A 19,464-nucleotide genomic window follows, 5' to 3' on the forward strand; every position below is an offset into this window, starting at 1 on the left:
AAGTATGACGACCATGCAAAACCATGCTATAAAAGGGACATTTTGTTGAAAGTCATGCTAGTATGCCATTTTTGATAAAAAAAAAACAAAAAAAAACTCATGAGTACAACTATAAGAGGCATAATACAAGTCACAACCAACATAAAAGACTTTATCCATATTATAGACATGTTCAACATATAAACCCATTATCTTTACCTTTTCACCTTCACCCCAAGCAACCCTCAAGTAACACTTTGTACAATGTATGGATAGCGTCCCATACCACTATCCACACCTAAGCATCACTCTAAGGTCACCAAAAGTGAACTTACCATTAATCATGTTTCATATTACAAGTAATCATGCTCCACTAATACCAACATACAACACATAAGAACATAAGTCAAGTAAGTCATTTCATCATCTTAGGACCTATATCTAAAGTTACCCTAAGATACACCTAAGTAAGACATGAAGTACCATCCCATACTACGTTTTCATACACACCTAGGTGTTCCTCAAGGCCACAATAAATAAGAACATTTATAATCCAACACAACATGCTAAGTAACACATTTCATCAATATAAGCTACTCATTCATCATTTCATTTAGACAAGAAGTCAATCATCTTCATTAGATTCATTTAGGACACCTTTATACATTTAGAGGACTTTCACACATTCAGTCCTTAGGACTTAAAGAACTCACTATAGCACCTTCAAAGCCTACTCGTGCAATGTATAGATAGCATCCCATACTACTACCTACACTTTGTAGTACCTATCAAGTAACTAGAGTGCACATCTCACATGATGGGAATAGGCAATAACCGACATAGACCATGAGAGCTAATCATGCAATCTGTTGTCATAAACCCCACACCGTGGAAGGTGTTCTACTTGCCAAGGTTAGAACTAATACACATCCTATGTAGGCACATAGTTTATGGGATATCCAAAGATGTTCATTGGACTCTAGCCTAACATTGGGTAGAGCCACCATCTTAACCATATCCACTCGATTCTTAGCCTTAATTCCCATAGAGTAGTTTCATTTACATTAGTGTACTAGAGAGGGACACCAACATTAGGCCTACCGACCCTAAGTACTTTTACCAAGAAGGGCCGCCACCAATAGTCTACCATTCAAGGTACATTAAGGATAGCTCATTGATCTTCCTAGAGAGAGCCACCACCATTAGGTCTACCATCTCTAGGTTCATCATTTCACACAAGAAGGAGGCCACCACCATTAGGTCTACCGCTTCAAGGTTTCACATTCACATAGGGTTCTAGACTCACTATGAAGGGCCACCAACTTTAGGTCTACCGATTCAAGTCAAAGTCTAAAATGCCTCATTAGTCATTCATAGAAAAGCTACCAACATTAGGTCTACCAATCAAGACATTCATTCATTCATGCATTTATGAAGAGGCTGTCGATAAGGTCTACCAATTCTAGACATTAAGACATCAAGTCAAGATACATTCATTACTCAAAAGGAGGACGCCTAAGCCTACCAAGTCAAGAGATCATATTCAATATAGCTTTCATTTATCAAGGAGAGGTCACCTAAGTGTACCAAACCAAGTTACAACATTACATTATAGAAACCCTTCACATTGCATCATCAACATTCATGAGTGTCAAATTGAGAAATAGCATTTAAATACTAACACAAATACATTGAATACATGTTCATCATTCTATCCTTGAATCACATGTAAATCCTTCACCTTATAAATTCACATATATAATAACATGATAATACTTCAATTCATCAAAATATGCATTCAAGGCCATGATCACAATATACTTAGTAAGTAAGCACCTCCCCCTTTCAAGTGGATCAACAATTAAATTCAATTCTACTCTAACATGAAATTAGGTCAAACTTGCCCTTTCAAGGCTATGACCACAAATCCTCAATTCACCAACTTCTCACCATAATGAGACATAGATAATGATACAAATCAACAATCTAAATCAATCTACACATAAATCCATTATCATTCATTCATAATCATCAAACTCACTTTATAAGTCACAGTTTAAGAATTTAGAGAAATCATGGGTTCACAGAGTTTTTCATCTTAAAACCATCAATTAAACATCAACATAATCATCATTTATCATTTGAAAATGTTTGATGCAAGAACCCATGAGCTTGAGTGAAATCTAGGGTTTCGGAGAAACTTGAAAACCTTAAAAACTTTTTTGAAATTGACTCTAGGGTGAAAGCTAACCCTAGATAAAGGATCACCATACCTTATACTTGAACAAAACCACGAAATTGAAGTGAAATCTGCTTGAAATCCCAACCCTAGCTTGATCTTCACCTTGAGCTCCAATGGAGTTTCTAGAGAGAACCTTTTTGGGAGGGAAGGGTTTTAATTTGGGGTCTAGGGTTCTAATGAGTTAATGAAGGGTTTTAATGACTTATAAATAGTTTATATAGGGAGTTAATTAATTACCTAATCATCCCTCCTAACCCTTAATTAAATAACTAACGAAAACTAAGACCCCTAATTTAAAATAGAAACTGCCAAAACTGGCAGCATCTACGGTTGCCCATCCACAGATCGTAGATTGGTCTAAGGGGCGTACTGTGCCTCCGTAGATTGGGGCTGGGGTTCAAAAATGGAGGCCAAGCCTCCCTAGGCTAAGTCTTGACCCAAGCCCATGACCTACGGGGCGTGGATTGGTCTAAGGGGCGTCGATTGCCTCCGTAGGTCAAGCTGTTTTGACAGATTTTTTTCCAATGTTCGGGTCCTCCTCAAGGACCCCTTGGGTGGTCCTTGGGGGTCGTACCCGAACGTTTAACCCCTAAACATGATTTTCTAAGTGTAGGAGTCACTTCTACAAGTTTTCATCCTCATACAACACTCCAAACTTCAACGACAAGACACTACAACACACTAGCTGAAATGACTAGTTTTCGGACGTTATAGTCATTTCTTGACGTTTGACCTCAAATATCTCTAAATTAAACTTCCAAAGCCAACCCTCATTATTTCATCAAGTTCTCAACTTCAAACTCATATGTGAGGCTCTAGTTTCACTAGTTCGTTTTTAGGGTCGTTACATTATCCCCCATTTAGGAATATTCGTCCTCGAATGACAGTTGAAACACAATAAGGGTAACGACTCAAGACTACCAGCCCACAATCATGCATGCAACATCAATATAAATGCACACAACTAGGAGGAAACATCAACTCCACATCAATAAGCTCAAAACACAACAAGAAGGTAGGAACTACATCTACAAACTGATTATGCATCAAAACATCTCATTTCTCATTTCATTGGAGGAACTTCCTTCTCCAAATCACATCATGCTAATTATAACTTCATTAAGCACATTATGCAATTTTCTCATAAAAGCACATTTTGCAACTCTTTCCATAACACACTTAGGCATGCTCAACAAGTCAACTCATGAAATATTTAGGCAACTCATCATAGATGCATATAAACATGAGGAACACAATTTGAAAACTCATTTTTCTCAACTATACAAGAATTCAATTAGAACATGCACAGCATAAAGAGACTATGGAAACTCATATTCACACAAGACTCCAAAATATGCAACAAGCTACTAGGAACTCTTGGTCACTAGCTTGAATAAGAATAGAAGGAAAGAGATAAGGACATCAACACTCTCAACAACCTTACTATTCAACATACCATCCCCCATTTAGGAGAAAACCCAACTAAGGTTATCATGAAACAACATAAGGATCTCATCACCTCAAAAAGGAACTATAAATTACCGGAGCTTTTAAACTAGGACGGTTCTCATTAAGCAACTCTTGCTCCCAACAACTTTACCAACACTACTCATGGTCTCATATGAGTCTACCACACCGGGCCTAAACTCTTCAAACTCACTACACCTCATAAGGTGAGAATCAAGCAAGCCTATCTCATGAACATCAAGGACACTCAACCACCTTGCATCTAAGCACATTATCTCCCCCATAGGGGTAAGCTTATACCACTATTTTCAACATCACTTCTTTCAATTATAAGGTCGAAGCAGAACATCACTAAACATTCACACTCATTACCCAAGGTGATTCTAAACCAAGGTAAATAACACGTATACTCTCCTCTATGGAGTCTACTCACTCAACACATCAACACATTTCTAAAACACCTCATTCATCAAATTCTTCAACTTATCTCCAAACTCATCATTGCCTTATATCACCATCACACATAACCATAAAGCAACCAATTCATGCTAAAGACTACATCATATATAACTCCTCCAATCTACCACAACAAGGCTTATCTAGTCACATAACCATTATAAGCATCAAAACTCACATTTTTCTCTCTCGATCCTTGCAACACAAGCCTTTCAAGTAGCCACATCTTCAAGACCACCGGCTAAGGAATAAGAGAGATAACTTATGGAGTTAAGATCTATGGCACAACTTGAAGAATATGAGGGAAGTGAAACTTTTTAATGTCCTATAGCCTCTCACTCATAGATGTGTCGCGACTCACACCGATGAACAAGACTCTACTAGACGAGGCTTGTGAGATTTTGACCCTAAAAACTATTTCCAAAATCTTATGCTCTGATACCAAGTTTTTCACGACCCGAGAGAACCCACTAGTCGTAACACGGCGTACTTGACCCCGAAGGGGTCTAATACAAGCCTCTTAGCTCATTCATTGCATAGACAATAGAAAATAGTGTGGAATTAAAAAAAATTATTTAAAACCAAGCTAATAAAAACTCTTTCATTAAGCAGCGGAAATACTAAGTCTCACATGGCCATCTTAAGATAAACTTTAACAAGATAGGGACACGGCCCTTTACAATCGAAAATACTAGAATGTCTATTACAAAGTCTTAAGCATAAAGGAACTAGAACAATAAGAGTCTTTGTCCTCGATCTATGAAGACATACCAAGTCTTGGAGGAAAACTCTATCCAAGCACGTCAACTTCTAACTAGAAACGATCACTTGCCGGAACCTACACTTGTAGTAAAAATAAGAGAATATGGATTAGCACACAAAAATGTACTAAGTATGACGACCATGAAAAAACATGCTTTAAAAGGGTCCTTCTGTTGAAAGTCATGCTAGTATGCCATTTTTTATTAAAAAAAAACCTCATGAGTACAACTATAAGAGGCATAATACAGGTCACAACCAACATACAAGACTTTATCCATATTATAGACATGTTCAACATATAAACCTATTACCTTTACCATTTCACCTTCACCCCAAGCAACCCTCCAGTAACGTTTTGTGCAATGTATGAATAGCGTCCCATACAACTATCCACACCTAAGCATCACTCTAAGGTCACCAAAAGTGAACATACCATTAATCATGCTTCATATTACAAGTAATCATGCTCCACTAATACCAACATGCAACACATAAGAACATGAGTCAAGTAAGTCATTTCATCATCTTAGGACCTATATCTAAAGTTACCCTAAGATACACCTAAGTAAGACATGAAGTGGCATCCCATACTACCTTTTCATATACACCTAGGTGTTCCTCAAGGCCACAATAAATAAGAACCTTTAAAATCCAACAGAACACGCTAAGTAACTCATTTCATCAATATAAGCTACTCATTCATCATTTCATTTAGACAAGAAGTCAATCATCTACATTAGATTCATTTAGGACACCTTCATGCATTTACAGGACTTTCACACATTTAGTCCTTAGGACTTAAGGAACTCACTATAGCACCTTCAAAGCCTACTCGTGCAATGTATAGATAGCATCCCATACTACTACCTACCCTTTGTAGTACCTATCAAGTAACTAGAGTGCACATCTCACATGATGGTAATAGGCATTAACCGACATAGACCATGAGAGCTAATCATGGAATCTGATGTCATAAAGCCCACACCGTGGAAGGTCTTCTACTTGCCAAGGGTAGAACTAATACACATCCTATGTAGGCACGTAGTTTATGGGATATCCAAAGATTTTCATTAGACTCTAGCCTAATATTGGGTAGAGCCACCATCTTAACCATATCCACTCGGTGCTTAGCCTTAATTCCCATAGAGTAGTTTCATTCACGTCAGTGTACTAGAGACGGCCACCAACATTAGGCCTACCGACCCTAAGTACTTTTACCAAGAAGGGCCGCAACCAATAGGTCTACCGTTCAAGGTACATGAAGGATAGCTCATTGATCTTCCTAGAGAGAGCCACCACCATTAGGTCTACCGTCTCTAGGTTCATCATTTCACACAAGAAGGAGGCCACCACCATTAGGTCTACCGCTTCAAGGTTTCACATTCACATAGGGTTCTAGACTCACTATGAAGGGCCACCAACTTTAGGTCTACCGATTCAAGTCATAGTCTAAAATGTCTCATTAGTCATTCATAGAAAGGCTACCAACATTAGGTCTACCAATCAAGACATTCATTCATTCATGCATTTATGAAGAGGCTATCGATAAGGTCTACCAATTCTAGACATTAATACATCAAGTCAAGATACATTCATTACTCAAGAGGAGGATACCTAAGCCCACCAAGTCAAGAGATCACATTCAATATAGCTTTCATTTATCAAGGAGAGGTCACCTAAGTGTACCAAACCAAGTTACAACATTACATTATAGAAATCCTTCACATTGCATCATCAATATTCAAGAGTGTCAAATTGAGAAATAGCCTTTCAATACTAGCATAAATACATTGAATATATGTTCATCATTATATCCTTGAATCACATGTAAATCCTTCACCTTATACATTCACATATACAATAACATGATAATAATTCAATTCATCAAACTATGCCTTCAAGGCCATGATCACAATATACTTAGTAAGTAAGCACCTCCACCTTTCAAGTGGATCAACAATTAAATTCAATTCTACTCTAACATGAAATTAGGTAAAACTTGCCCTTTCAAGTCTATGACCACAAATCCTCAATTCACCAACTTCTCACCATAATTATACTTAGCTAATGATACAAATCAACAATCTAAATCAATCTACACATAAATCCATTATCATTCATTCATAATCATCAAACCCACTTTACATGTCACAGTTTAAGAATTTAGAGAAATCATGGGTTCATTGAGTTTTTCATCTTAAAATCATCAATTAAACATCAACATAATCATCATTTATCATTTGAAAATGTTTCATGCAAGAACCCTTGAGCTTGAGTGAAATCTAGGGTTTTGGAGAAACATGAAAACCTCTTCGAAATTGACTCTAGGGTTAAAGCTAACCCTAGATGAAGGATCACCATACCTTATACTTGAAGAAACCCACGAAATTGAAGTGAAATCTCCTTGAAATTCTGACCCTAGCTTGATCTTCACCTTGAGCTCCAATGGAGTTTCTAGAGAGAACCTTTTTGGGAGGGAAGGGTTTTGATTTGGGGTCTAGGGTTCTATTGAGTTAATGAAGGGTTTTAATGACTTATAAATAGTTTATATAGGAAGTTAATTAATTACCTAATCATCCCTCCTAACCCTTAATTAAATAACTAACTAAAACTAAGACCCCTAACTTAAAATAAAAACTGCCAAATCTGGCATCATCTACGGTTGCTCATCCACGGACCGTGGATGGGTCTAAGGGGCGTACTGTGCCTCCGTAGATTGGGGCTGGGGCTCAAAAATGGAGGCCAAGCCTCCCCAAGCTAAGTCTTAACCCACGCCCATGACCTACGTGGCGTGGATTGGTCTAAAGGGCGTCGATAGCCTCCGTAGGTCAAGCTGTTTTGACAGCTTTTTGGCCAATGTTGTGGTCCTCCTCGAGGACCCCTTGGGTGTTCCTTGAGGGGTCGTACCCAAATGTTTAACCCCTAAACATGATGTGCTAAGTGTAAGAGTCACTTCTACAAGTTTTCATCCTCATACAACACTCCAAACTTCAACAACAAGACACTACAACACACTAAATCAAATGACTAGTTTCCGGACGTTATAGTCGTTTCTTGACGTTTGACCTCAAATCTCTTTAAACTAAACTTCCAAAGAGAACCCTCATTATTTCATCAAGTTCTCAACTTCAAACTCACATGTGAGACTCTAGTTTCACTAGTTTGTTTTTATGGTCGTTACAATAAGTCCACCGATAGTGATACTGCTCAACCAAAAAGGAATAGGCAAAAGGGCGATGCCTACTCCAACTTGACAATCTGTTGAGTTGGTTTGGTGAGCTACTAATACATGCTCATCAAATGAGACAGTACCCGGTATCGTCAATTTGACTTAGTGACTTTAAATTTTCAAAGCATTGTTGTACACATCTTCACCTCTTCTCACGTTCTTTCCATTCTTTCACTTGGAGTCTCAAACTTCAATTTTTTAGTCTATTTATTGGACACCCCTTTTATTTCCTCAAACTTTTTTTTTTCATTTCAAATTTTAAATTTTTTGCTCCTTTTTTTATAAGGAGGTGTTCCTTCTTTTTGTACACACTCCAAAATTGAGTCTCACTTTATCTTTCGTTACCTTCCACTTGACTTTCTATCCTCCTTGGCTATTCAAACAAACCAATGCGTAGAAAAAGGATTTATGGGTAAGAAGTTAGGGACAATTTAGCTGAAGAGGTTTCAACAAGGTTGTCAACAAACACTTTATGATCAAATGGTGACAACAATATATAATAATGAGGATGAATACTCGTAACAAAACTAACAATGAAGATATAATAGCAATTCAATGGAATGCATAAAAGAGCTCAAAATCCCCAAAACTTGGTAAATCATGGTATAAGCCCACATGGCAAAAATAGTGAGGAAGATCATTTGAAAGATACATTTATCATTTGAAATATATTCAAGTCCTTTAGAGAAATGATAATATCAACTCAAACCCCTAACTCGGGCAATCTCATGAAAAGGATGTTCTGAAAGAAAATAATATCATAAAAGTCCTCCTCAATGAGTAAACACACAAATAAGCTCACACACAGGGAAAAGGAAGCAAATAAGGCCCCACATGGGCGAAATAACAATAATAAGCCTCCACACAGCAAAATAACAACAATAAGTCCTCACATAGGCGATATATATCCAACCGCTTCTAATATCTCAATCTCATGCTACGATCTCATCCCATAGTTTAATTCATAAGCATGATTGGGATAGGAATGACATGTCATTTTGACACATGGCACATGACATGATCCTATTGGATTCTTTGAGTGACTTGGCATGTCACGTCCTTTGACACTTGTCATCAAACTGGACCTTTAGGATGAGATGGCATTGGGATTAGTTTGGACTTTAATTAAATTTATATTTATTGGACTTAAATAATTAACTCAATTATATTAATCAATAATATTTTATTAGACTAATATATTCATTAATTTAATCTAATCCAAATCATTTTATAAATTTATGTTTGATAAATTTTTAATGATTATAGTGAGTTATGCAATAGGTAAAAAAAGAAAAAAATTGTCTTCTCATCTATGGTAGGTTCTTCTGCTTCCATTTCTTGTGTTTTGTTATTGGGTGTGTAGTTCTTAGATATTAATACTTCCTTCTACAAACAAATGTGAAAACTTCCAAAAAAAATAGTTGCAAGGGTAATATAGAAAAAAATGAATTAATATCTTCTTAATATAGTAAGGTGGACAACTATTATGAGACAACTATTTTTAGTATAATGATCAACTAATATGGGCCGAAGGTAATATTATTTATACCATACATTGATTATTGTGTAGTTCTCTTATATATCTTTTAAAGTATATAATTTCAATTAATTATAAATAAAATTTATAATGTTTTTAAAGTACGCTTTTATGTTTTTCTTAGAGTAATACAATTTTAAGAACACTATTATCTTAAATTTTAAATTTTTTTAAAAAAAGAAATTGCACTTAATAATAAAATGTACATTCAATAATTTATTGTTTTTATGTACTTTTGTTATTATCCGATGTTATACACACATCCAATACTTACATTTAACTAGAAGAAAGATAGAGGGGAAGAAAATATCGGGGAAGAAGAGACAAAAGTTGACACACCTATTAAGAAAATTAGTATACGTATTCGCGCGTTGCGCGGATATAATAAAAATTTAAAAAAAACATATATTGAGTTATAGTTTATATGGAATATAAATATCCAAAGAAAGTAATTCAGCTCTGTTTTGCCTCGATGCTACTCTATTTGGGATGGTCAACTAAGGTATTATATTTTAAATTTAATTTAATTAGTACATGCATGCTATAATATAGTTGTAATAAGCTTATGTTGATACAAATTTTGTTATTTTGCTTGGTGATTGAGATTTTATGATGTGGTCGTATTAGTTTTTAGGTTCTTTGCAATGTCAGGTTAGATCTCTATCTTTGTTTTTATTTTTATGCTTAACCATGTTGTTAGAGTCGATTGTGATAAATTCTTGCTTCTTGAAGGAGCAGGGAACTGATTATTTGTTTTTAAAAAATCGAAAAGATGTCTTACATCTAAAAATATGTAGTTAAGCTATTTTATTTTCCTCTCAATTGGTTCTTTTTACAGCAATCTCTATATTTTTATCTAATTTATATTGATATTTTCTGTAGTTTCAATGTGCTTATACCTATATTATGATTCATGGTTCAGATGAAGAGCTTAATTATCTAATTCATATGCTTGATAGATTATAATTCAGTTTACTAAAATTAACATAACGTAAATAATTGTGTTTTTACTTGTTTAAACTTATTGGAGACTATTTTTAATGTGCTGCTTCTTTGAAATATCTGAAAGCATATATGAACTCCTTTAAATACTTGTTACAGGATAGCAAGATTAAATCTAAAGTTTAAAAAGTATCTAGAACCAAGCCCTCCATTGCATATATATAGTTTAGTTTATAAAAAAATAATGTCAAATAATGAAAGATTCTGATACTATCTTCAAAGCACACTCAATTACTTAAGTGTGAAATTGTTCACTATATGCATAAGTGTATTCTTCCCCTCCGTTTTTTCAAACTCTTGATACCAACTATTCAAATTTAAGAACTCAAAATATCAGCTGTATTATCTGCCACTGTCAATAAAAGAGTTAACAATATTAATCTATTTAAAGTATTTCAAAATATTTTAATTATTATAAATCTTAATAAAACAAAGTAATGATAAAAGAATAATGGAAATATTAGAGAAGACTAAAGGAAATATTAGAGAAGTATAATGAAAAAATTTGAGATTAAAATTATACCTGAAAATGTATAATGCAAATACTAAAGATTAAAATTGTACCTGAACATTCATTATCAGAATTTGTGCCTTTTAGAAGAACTCTTATTTTTTTTGATTGCATTAAACACTTTCTAATTTTTCTTGACTGCCATATGCTTGAAAAATCAATGCAAAAAAAGGTAAATCAATAAATTTACATGATAAAAAATTTAAAATTAATAAATTTCTATATTAATTAAAGTAATCGCATAACATTTTAGATCATATAATGTTATCTTTAGGTGTACTACACAGAACACAATATTATAAAAAAATTATTTAGTGAGTTAAAATAGCATACCACTAAATGATTCCATAATTATAACAGCAACTTCATCAGAATTGTTTTATAATAATCATCAACAATTACAGTATATATAAAACATCCCAAAGAATCTGCATATCACAATAGATTTCGGAACACTTCTTTATATACTACATTTATAGCCTCATCAGTTAACTGTCCGTCATCATTGTAACTCAGTATTTTTAATTCATTTCTACTTGTTACTCTAGAAACAGCTACATAAAGTTGTCCATGGGTAAACACTGATTTCTTCAAAAATAATTCAACATGAGATAAAGATTATCCTTGGCTCTTGTTGATTGTCATAACAAATGATACAGTTATAGGAAACTGTCTTCTTTGAAACTTAAATGGGATTCTAGCATCTGAAGGTGTTAAAGTCATTCTTGGAATAAATACCTTCTGTCCAGCCATCTGTCCAGATAAAACATTTGCTTCAGTTACTTGATTTCCAAGTTTAGTAACAATCAGCCTAGTTCCGTTACATAATCCTGCTGTCTGATCAATATTTCTTAGTAACATCACTGAAACTCCAAATTTTAAAGTGATTGAATGATTTGGAACTCCAGAACATTTAATAGTGTTCAAAAAATTTGGGGTGTGTACATGTTCCAAAGCTGAATAAGTATGATCAGACTTGCATATTTTGTCAGAACTCAAATATGATTTCTCAGGATTATGATTCAAGGAGATCATATATTGATTGATTGATTCCACCATATCAAGAGTCAGAGCAATAATGGCTCTTTGTTGTAGGTATCCAACATCAATTAGTACTAAAATTTGGATACGTACTTTCCACAATAGCTGCTATTGGATCAGTATATTCAGTTATTAGAAGATCCTTTGGTATTAAAACTTTATCAATTTCATCAAATGAATTACCAATACTACCATCCCCAACAATCAATATCCAATTAGAAAAGTCTTTCAACTATTTTAGATCAGTATCAGCATCACTGTTTTGCAACCTCATATTCTTTGTCAGTGTTAATAATTCACAATGGGACCATAAATATGAAGATTTGAGAGTTGCATTAACAATATCTTGTCGACTACCTTTTGGAATCACCGGAAGAATTTGTCTGAAGTCACCTCCAAGAACAATTGTTTTACCACCAAATGGTAATTCTGACTTAGTTGTGTCTTTGTAGCCAATAATATCTCTTAAAGTCTTATCAAGAGCTTCAAAACAGTGTTTATGCATCATTGGAGCCTCATTCCAAATAATCAACTTAGTCTTGATTAGCAAATGTGCTAAAGGAGTACCTTGTTTTAAATAGCATGTTGAATCTTCAGTTATATTTATCGGGATAACAAATCTTGAATGTGCTTTTCGGCCACTTGGTAATAAAAGAGATGCAATCCCGCTAGATGCAACTGTTAAAACAACATCTCCTCTAGACATTATGGCAGCTGATAGAGTCTTCCAAATATAAGTTTTACCTGTTCCTCCAAATTCGTATAAAAAGAAAAATCCACCCATATTTTCATCAACTGCTGCCATAATTTTTTTATACACTGATTTCTGCTCATCCGTTAAATTTAATACCAATTGTTGATGTTCATCAGCTAAAGCACGTTTATTGTAACGCATTTTCATCACAAATTAATTTATTGGTGATGTCAACATCATCCTCAGTGTAAACAGGTATTGACATTGTAGGAAAACCTGAAAAACTTCTTCCACAACTTTTTAAAAAACTTTCTATCTTTTGCAAGCAACAATTCTTCAAATCAGCATCTGCTAGATAAGGTTCTGAAAAAATAATATAAATATATAATAAATTAATATTTAAACGCAATATAATAAACTAATTAATCAAACAAAAATAATATAGAATTCATGATAATAATAAGATTAATTTAAATTTAAAACAGTATTGGGTACCTGGGTTATCTAATACTCTTCTTTGTTCATGAAAAATATCTTCAGATAGTAAATGCCATGTTGATTGCCAAACAACCTCCGGACGTGACATTGAATTTGATATAAGTAGCATAGCAAATAATTGTCTTAGATATGATGGCATTCCCCAATGACTTGCTTCTACTATAGCATCAACATATTCTTTGTCATCATCTAATAATCCTAAAGCATAACATGTATCTCTAAAAAGTCTCATGATCAATATCATTTATTCTTCTGATATCCTTATATGAAGTGGGACCTCTAACAATATTCAATAACAATCTAAAGATAATATTGCTCACCAGATCCAGGTGGAACAAAGAAATTCTTCCATCGAAAATGCAGTAAGTTTTTCTTTTATCCCATCTCTTAGATTGTTGCTTCCAAACAAACTTTAAATGAAATTATGCATAGGTTAAATCTCTTGCTTCAGGAAATTCCTTGTTTGCTTCAAACCAACTTTAAAACTTGAATTCCTTTATGGTTGGTTTATTGATGACAACATCAATTGGATCATCATCTTAAAATATAATATTCTTATTGCCTGGTAAATGAAAAGATAACCTTTCTACAGAAGGTTCTCTATAGTGGATTGGAAATTTAAAGATTCTCCAAGCTGCTTCACATGGTGATTGTCACACCCCTTTTCGCGCACGGCGGTTAGAGTTTTTCCAATTTAAGTGACGGTATTGATTAAGGGATTATTTTTAATTTTCAGAGTCGCCACTTGAAATTGAGTTATGGTGTTCCAAGTCACCTATTTGCTTAAACCCTAATCCAAAGGAAATGACTCTTTATTTGGTCTGCGAATTCGAGATTCGAGTAAGGAATTTTATTGACCTAGGGGAAGGTATTAGGCATCCCTCGAGTCCCGTGATTCTAGCACGGTCGCTTTTATTGACTTACACTTAAAATTATTATTATTATTATTATTTGGATACATTATTACGGCCATGATTTGCTCTTTATTTATTTTTATTGTTGAATTTTATTAATCTCAAATCGGATGCATAACTGCATTCTCAATTTTGACATTTAGCGACATAATTGTCCTCTTTTATCGAGTAACTCACACCTAATAATATCTATTTACACCTCTTGATTTAAATTAATGAAAGTTAATTATTAAAATAATTTGGCCAAGGTGCGCAACTGCATCCTTGAATTTGTCCAAGGTGCGTAACCGCATCCTTGAGTTTCTTAAGCATCTCAAAAAGATGTGTAGCCATATTCTTAATTGAGAGAAATGTAATTACGTTTGTACTCGTTCAATGTATAATAGATCCTAAGATATACCTATTATTATGTTAAAACAGTCTAAAAGTAAATGGAAACGTTAAAATGTTAAAGTAACCTAAAAACCTTTTCTATATTTCACTTATCACCTTCCCCCCATAAAATATTACATTTAATTAATTAAATCTCATCTTATTAACATAATAATATTTTCAGTCGTTTAACAAAATAGAGCATTGTTATTCGAGATATGTTTTTTACTATTCTAATTATAAATAATAATTTTTAATGAATGATAGAAAAATAATTGACAAATTAAGGTCATGCTTTAATTAATTATTAATAATATGTGTTGATATATCTTAATAACAAAAGAAAATATCTTAAAATAATACTTTTTATTTCTGTAAGTTAGTAAACCCAAATCTAATATCCTAATTAATGAACCCATAAAATTGCTTTTTAGAGAAAAATAAAAGTAAAAAAAAAAAATCTTTAGTATTTATGCTAAATTTAAACTAGCATTAGATCTATGACCTATAGAATACCAAGATTCTAAAACACTTTAAATGATAAGATTAAATTGTATTAAAAAATGTATTTTTTGGCTAACAAACAATGATTTACTTAGTCCATTTTTAAATTATGCTATCAGCGAATAACTCAAAACTATGTGAATTGATCAAATTAATTAACAACAATCCACGAGTCAGGTTTCGACTTGATAAAATAGAGCGAATAAAGAAAAATATTGATTCCTTGGTGAGCAAGAAGCAATTATACGTTATATCATATTTTAATCCAAATGCAACACTACAAATATTTACATGTATTTCAATATTATAATAGCAAAGCTAAACACACATGAAATTTGAATAAATTCAGGACACCAGAATTAAGTACCATATAATCATGAAAATCAAATTATAAAATAAATGTTAAATAGTACCTCTTGTGAAAATCAGCTCACGAAAGGAAAGCAATTCTAACAGAGAATCACGAACTCGAAACCACGAAAGTAAACTTCGAACTCAACCTTTGTTTGTGAGTAAAAATAAAAAAGTATAATAAGAGGAGAAATACGTATGTTGTGTGCGCGTGCAGGCGAAAGTCTATTGCTGAATTATTATTATTTTCTCCTTTTCTTTGGTTTTGTGCGTCTCTCTGTGTATATTAGTGTGGCTGACTGTTGTTATAGGTGTAGTAGTGGTGTAGGTGGGTAGTGTAAAGTGGAATTGGGGTAATGGGAGAGGGTAGTGAGTAGTGATGAGGATAATGGGTAATTTTTTATAAATTAAATATAAACAAAATTATAATAATAAAATATTAATTGTTTTGAACTAATTAAAAAAATATTTATGCAACGAAAAATGATGTAAGACTTAAGTTCGGTCAAAAATTACGTGTCTAGAGTTTGCCCCTCTTTGACTGAAAACACGAAGTGTTTGTCAGACAAAGAAGTAGACAAAGCGAAAAGTTTGACCGAACTTTTATTTGAAAGAAGAAAAAAAATTGTATGACCGAGTCTTGGTTTTGGACATCCTACATATCCCGGGTTATAAGGGAATCAGGTGACATGTAGTTCAAGAGATGAGGTGATGAGTTGCAAGTTGAGTGAGGTTCCATTGAGGCTCCAGGTCGTGGCTCCTATCCTTACATTAAAAAAAAGCTAATTGTCAAAAGAAAAATAAAAGTACAAGCTCCTATCTATGCAACTTCTCTTGAGTCTTCACTTGAGTCCTGACTTTCAGATATCACCTTGATTATTTTATTTTTTTGGGTGAGTATCTTGATCTTGAATTGAATTTGAGGTCTTCATGTTTCTCAAGTTGTGAGATACTGATTTTCCTTTTGAGTGAGTTCGAAGGTAAATGCCTCTCTCCAGGTAGGCTCCTTCTACTTGGACTTAGATATCGACCTTGTTCTTAAGATGAGCTCTAGCCACTTCAATTGAACATGAGCTTGAGAGTTTATTCCCTCCTAGACAAGATCCTGAACTTGAAATATGGATTGACTCCATTCTATCACTAGATTCCTGGAAAACAAACAAAAATAATAACACAAAATTTTGCCCCAGTTTAATATAAGAAAATTTTGTGAGAGAAATAAAAGATGGTGCTTAGCTTTGAATCGAGATTTTGAACAATTCGAGCTTTGTCGCGATGTACTCTTTAGAGGGCTTATGCGCGTTTACATCAACTCCATTCTTCATGATGAACCGGTTGGATAAAATTATGTTAGTCTTAGTCCTATTATCCAGGAGGGTCCTTGCTATACTATGTCCCATTATTCAGGAGGGTCCTTGCTACACTACGTCCCATTATTCAGGAGGGTCCTTGCTATACTACGTCCCATTATTCAGGAGGGTCCTTGCTATACTACGTCCCATTAATCCCAGTATGTAGGAGGGTCCTGCTAATATAAATAACATTATGTAGGAGGGTCCTACTAATCCCATTAGGTAGGAGGGTCCTGCTAATCCCATTATGTATGAGGGTCCTGCTAATCCCATTATGTAGGAGGGTCCTGCTAATCTAATCTCATTATGTAGGAAGGTCTTGCTAATCCCATTATGTATGAGGGTCCTGCTAATCCCATTATGTAGGAGGGTCCTGCTAATCTAATCTCATTATGTAGGAAGGTCTTGCTAATCCCATTATGTATGAGGGTCCTGCTAATCCCATTATGTAGGAGGGTCCTGCTAATCTAGATCCCATCGTGTAGGAGGGTCCTACTAATCCCATTATGTAGGAGGGTCCTGCTAATCTAGATCCCATCGTGTAGGAGGGTCCTACTAATCCCATTATGTAGGAGGGTCCTGCTAATCTAGATCCCATCGTGTAGGAGGGTCCTACTAATCCCATTATGTAGGAGGGTCCTGCTAATCTAGATCCCATCGTGTAGGAGGGTCCTACTAATCCCATTATGTAGGAGGGTCCTGCTAATCTAGATCCCATCGTGTAGGAGGGTCCTACTAATCCCATTATGTAGGAGGGTCCTGCTAATCTAGATCCCATTATGTAGGAGTGTCCTGCTAAACTAAATCCCGTTAAGTAGGAGGGTCCTGCTAATCCCATTATGTAGGAAGGTCCTGCTAATCCCATTATGTAGGAGGGTCTTGCTAATCTAAATTTCATCATGTAGGAGGGTCCTGCTAATCCCATTATCCAAGAGGGTCCTGCTAAACTAAATCTCAGTACTTAGGAAGATCTCAATTAACAGAATCATCAAATAAAATCACCACAATATTTTATCCCCCTTTTTTTCTTTTCTTTTTTTTCTTTTTAAATGTCTTATATTAGGAAATGTTTATCCTAGGAAAAAAATAAATAAAAAACATGAAAATAATTGTCTCACACTAGAAAATGTTTATCATAGGAGAAACAATGCAATAATTTTTTTTCTTTTTCTTGCAATAATATTAACAAATTTGAGTCTTCAAGAAATCTTTTACGTAAGGAATATCTCCCTGTTTTAGAAAAGAAACAAAAGAAAGTTTTTTTTATTTAAAGAAGAGAAATAAATAAATAAAAATAAATGGATTCCATTGATAGTGATGGTCAATTCTAATGATCATGACATGCATTTTGGATTAAATGGTCTGGTCTGTCCAATCAATCTAAACTTCATCTTTGTCAAACTTTCAACTTTGAAATCAGACTTCTATAATCCAACTTTTGCACTAGATTTATGACTAACACTTGACTGGTGATGCCTCGAAAGGTTTTCGCTAACATGTCCTTTTTTTTTATTATCTCTCACTCATTATCGTTTTACGGTTCCCTGAGGGTTTTCACCAATAAGACTCTCTCTATTTTTTACTTTCTCTCGACTCAAATGATCTCCTATAGGGATTTTGTAGGATTTTTCTATCGATAAGATTCCCTCATTTTTCTACTCCTTATGTGAGTGGCATAACATTTTCCTTATATAATCAACACTAAAAGGTTGCTTGACTTGTCATTGTTAAAAATTGATCAGAAGGTCTTTATTTGGATTGTAACGTGGCTTTTGGACAGGGTTAAAATGAAAGGATTGACATGAAAGCTCAAAGATACTGCGTAACAGGGTTAAGACTTACAACTTTTGAAATCGACTCTTTTTACAAAAATACAATAAATAATAATATTATTATTATTTTTGCCCTAGTTTTTGTGATGAGGACTTTCTAAAAAAAATTTGCTTGGACCGAACCCCAAAATAAGGCTGCCTACGTATCTTGTCAAAGAAAGAATCAGGTTGAACGTAGTTCAGAAAGTTTGTTTTTTGTTGTTATTGGATTTTATTTTTTATTTTTATTTTTTTCACTCCAACTTTTTTTTTTTACTGTATTTTGATTCCAAAAGAGGGGTATGAAAGAAAATAAAATTAAGGCTCAAAAGGGATAGCAAAGGATTACACGGTGTTTGGATAGTAGAATGAAATGCCTTCATCATATCAATTATTAAATATGTCAAATACAAGCAATTCCCTTTAAGATGTGAAGTGAAAATCATACAATATTTCTTTGCAACATATGTATTGATGAATATGTATATCATTTTGTTGCATGTTTGTCAGCTGAGAATCTCCATCTGAGTAATACCTTCTTCACAACAAATGACATGCCAAGTTAGATGAACTTTTTCCTTTTAACTATTTTTTTATTTTTTTTTATACTAAAGGAAGTATCAAGGTGTCTAAGTCCTTTATTCATTTCCTCAAAAAAAAAAATTGACTCATTTGTTGTATTCATTCCATGACTAGATATAATCTTAAGATCTGACCAAATTCTCTTGCATATCATGTCACA

At 33.9% G+C, this 19,464-nt stretch overlaps 1 pseudogene; it reads right to left on the reverse strand.

The window, feature by feature from the left end:
* Positions 1-11,600: 11,600 nt before the first annotated feature.
* Positions 11,601-19,464, reverse strand: part of LOC102604698 (uncharacterized) — a 15,824-nt pseudogene continuing 7,960 nt past the window's right edge.

Source organism: Solanum tuberosum, unplaced genomic scaffold, assembly GCF_000226075.1.
Source record: "Solanum tuberosum cultivar DM 1-3 516 R44 unplaced genomic scaffold, SolTub_3.0 scf00053, whole genome shotgun sequence".
Taxonomy (NCBI): Eukaryota; Viridiplantae; Streptophyta; class Magnoliopsida; order Solanales; family Solanaceae; genus Solanum; species Solanum tuberosum.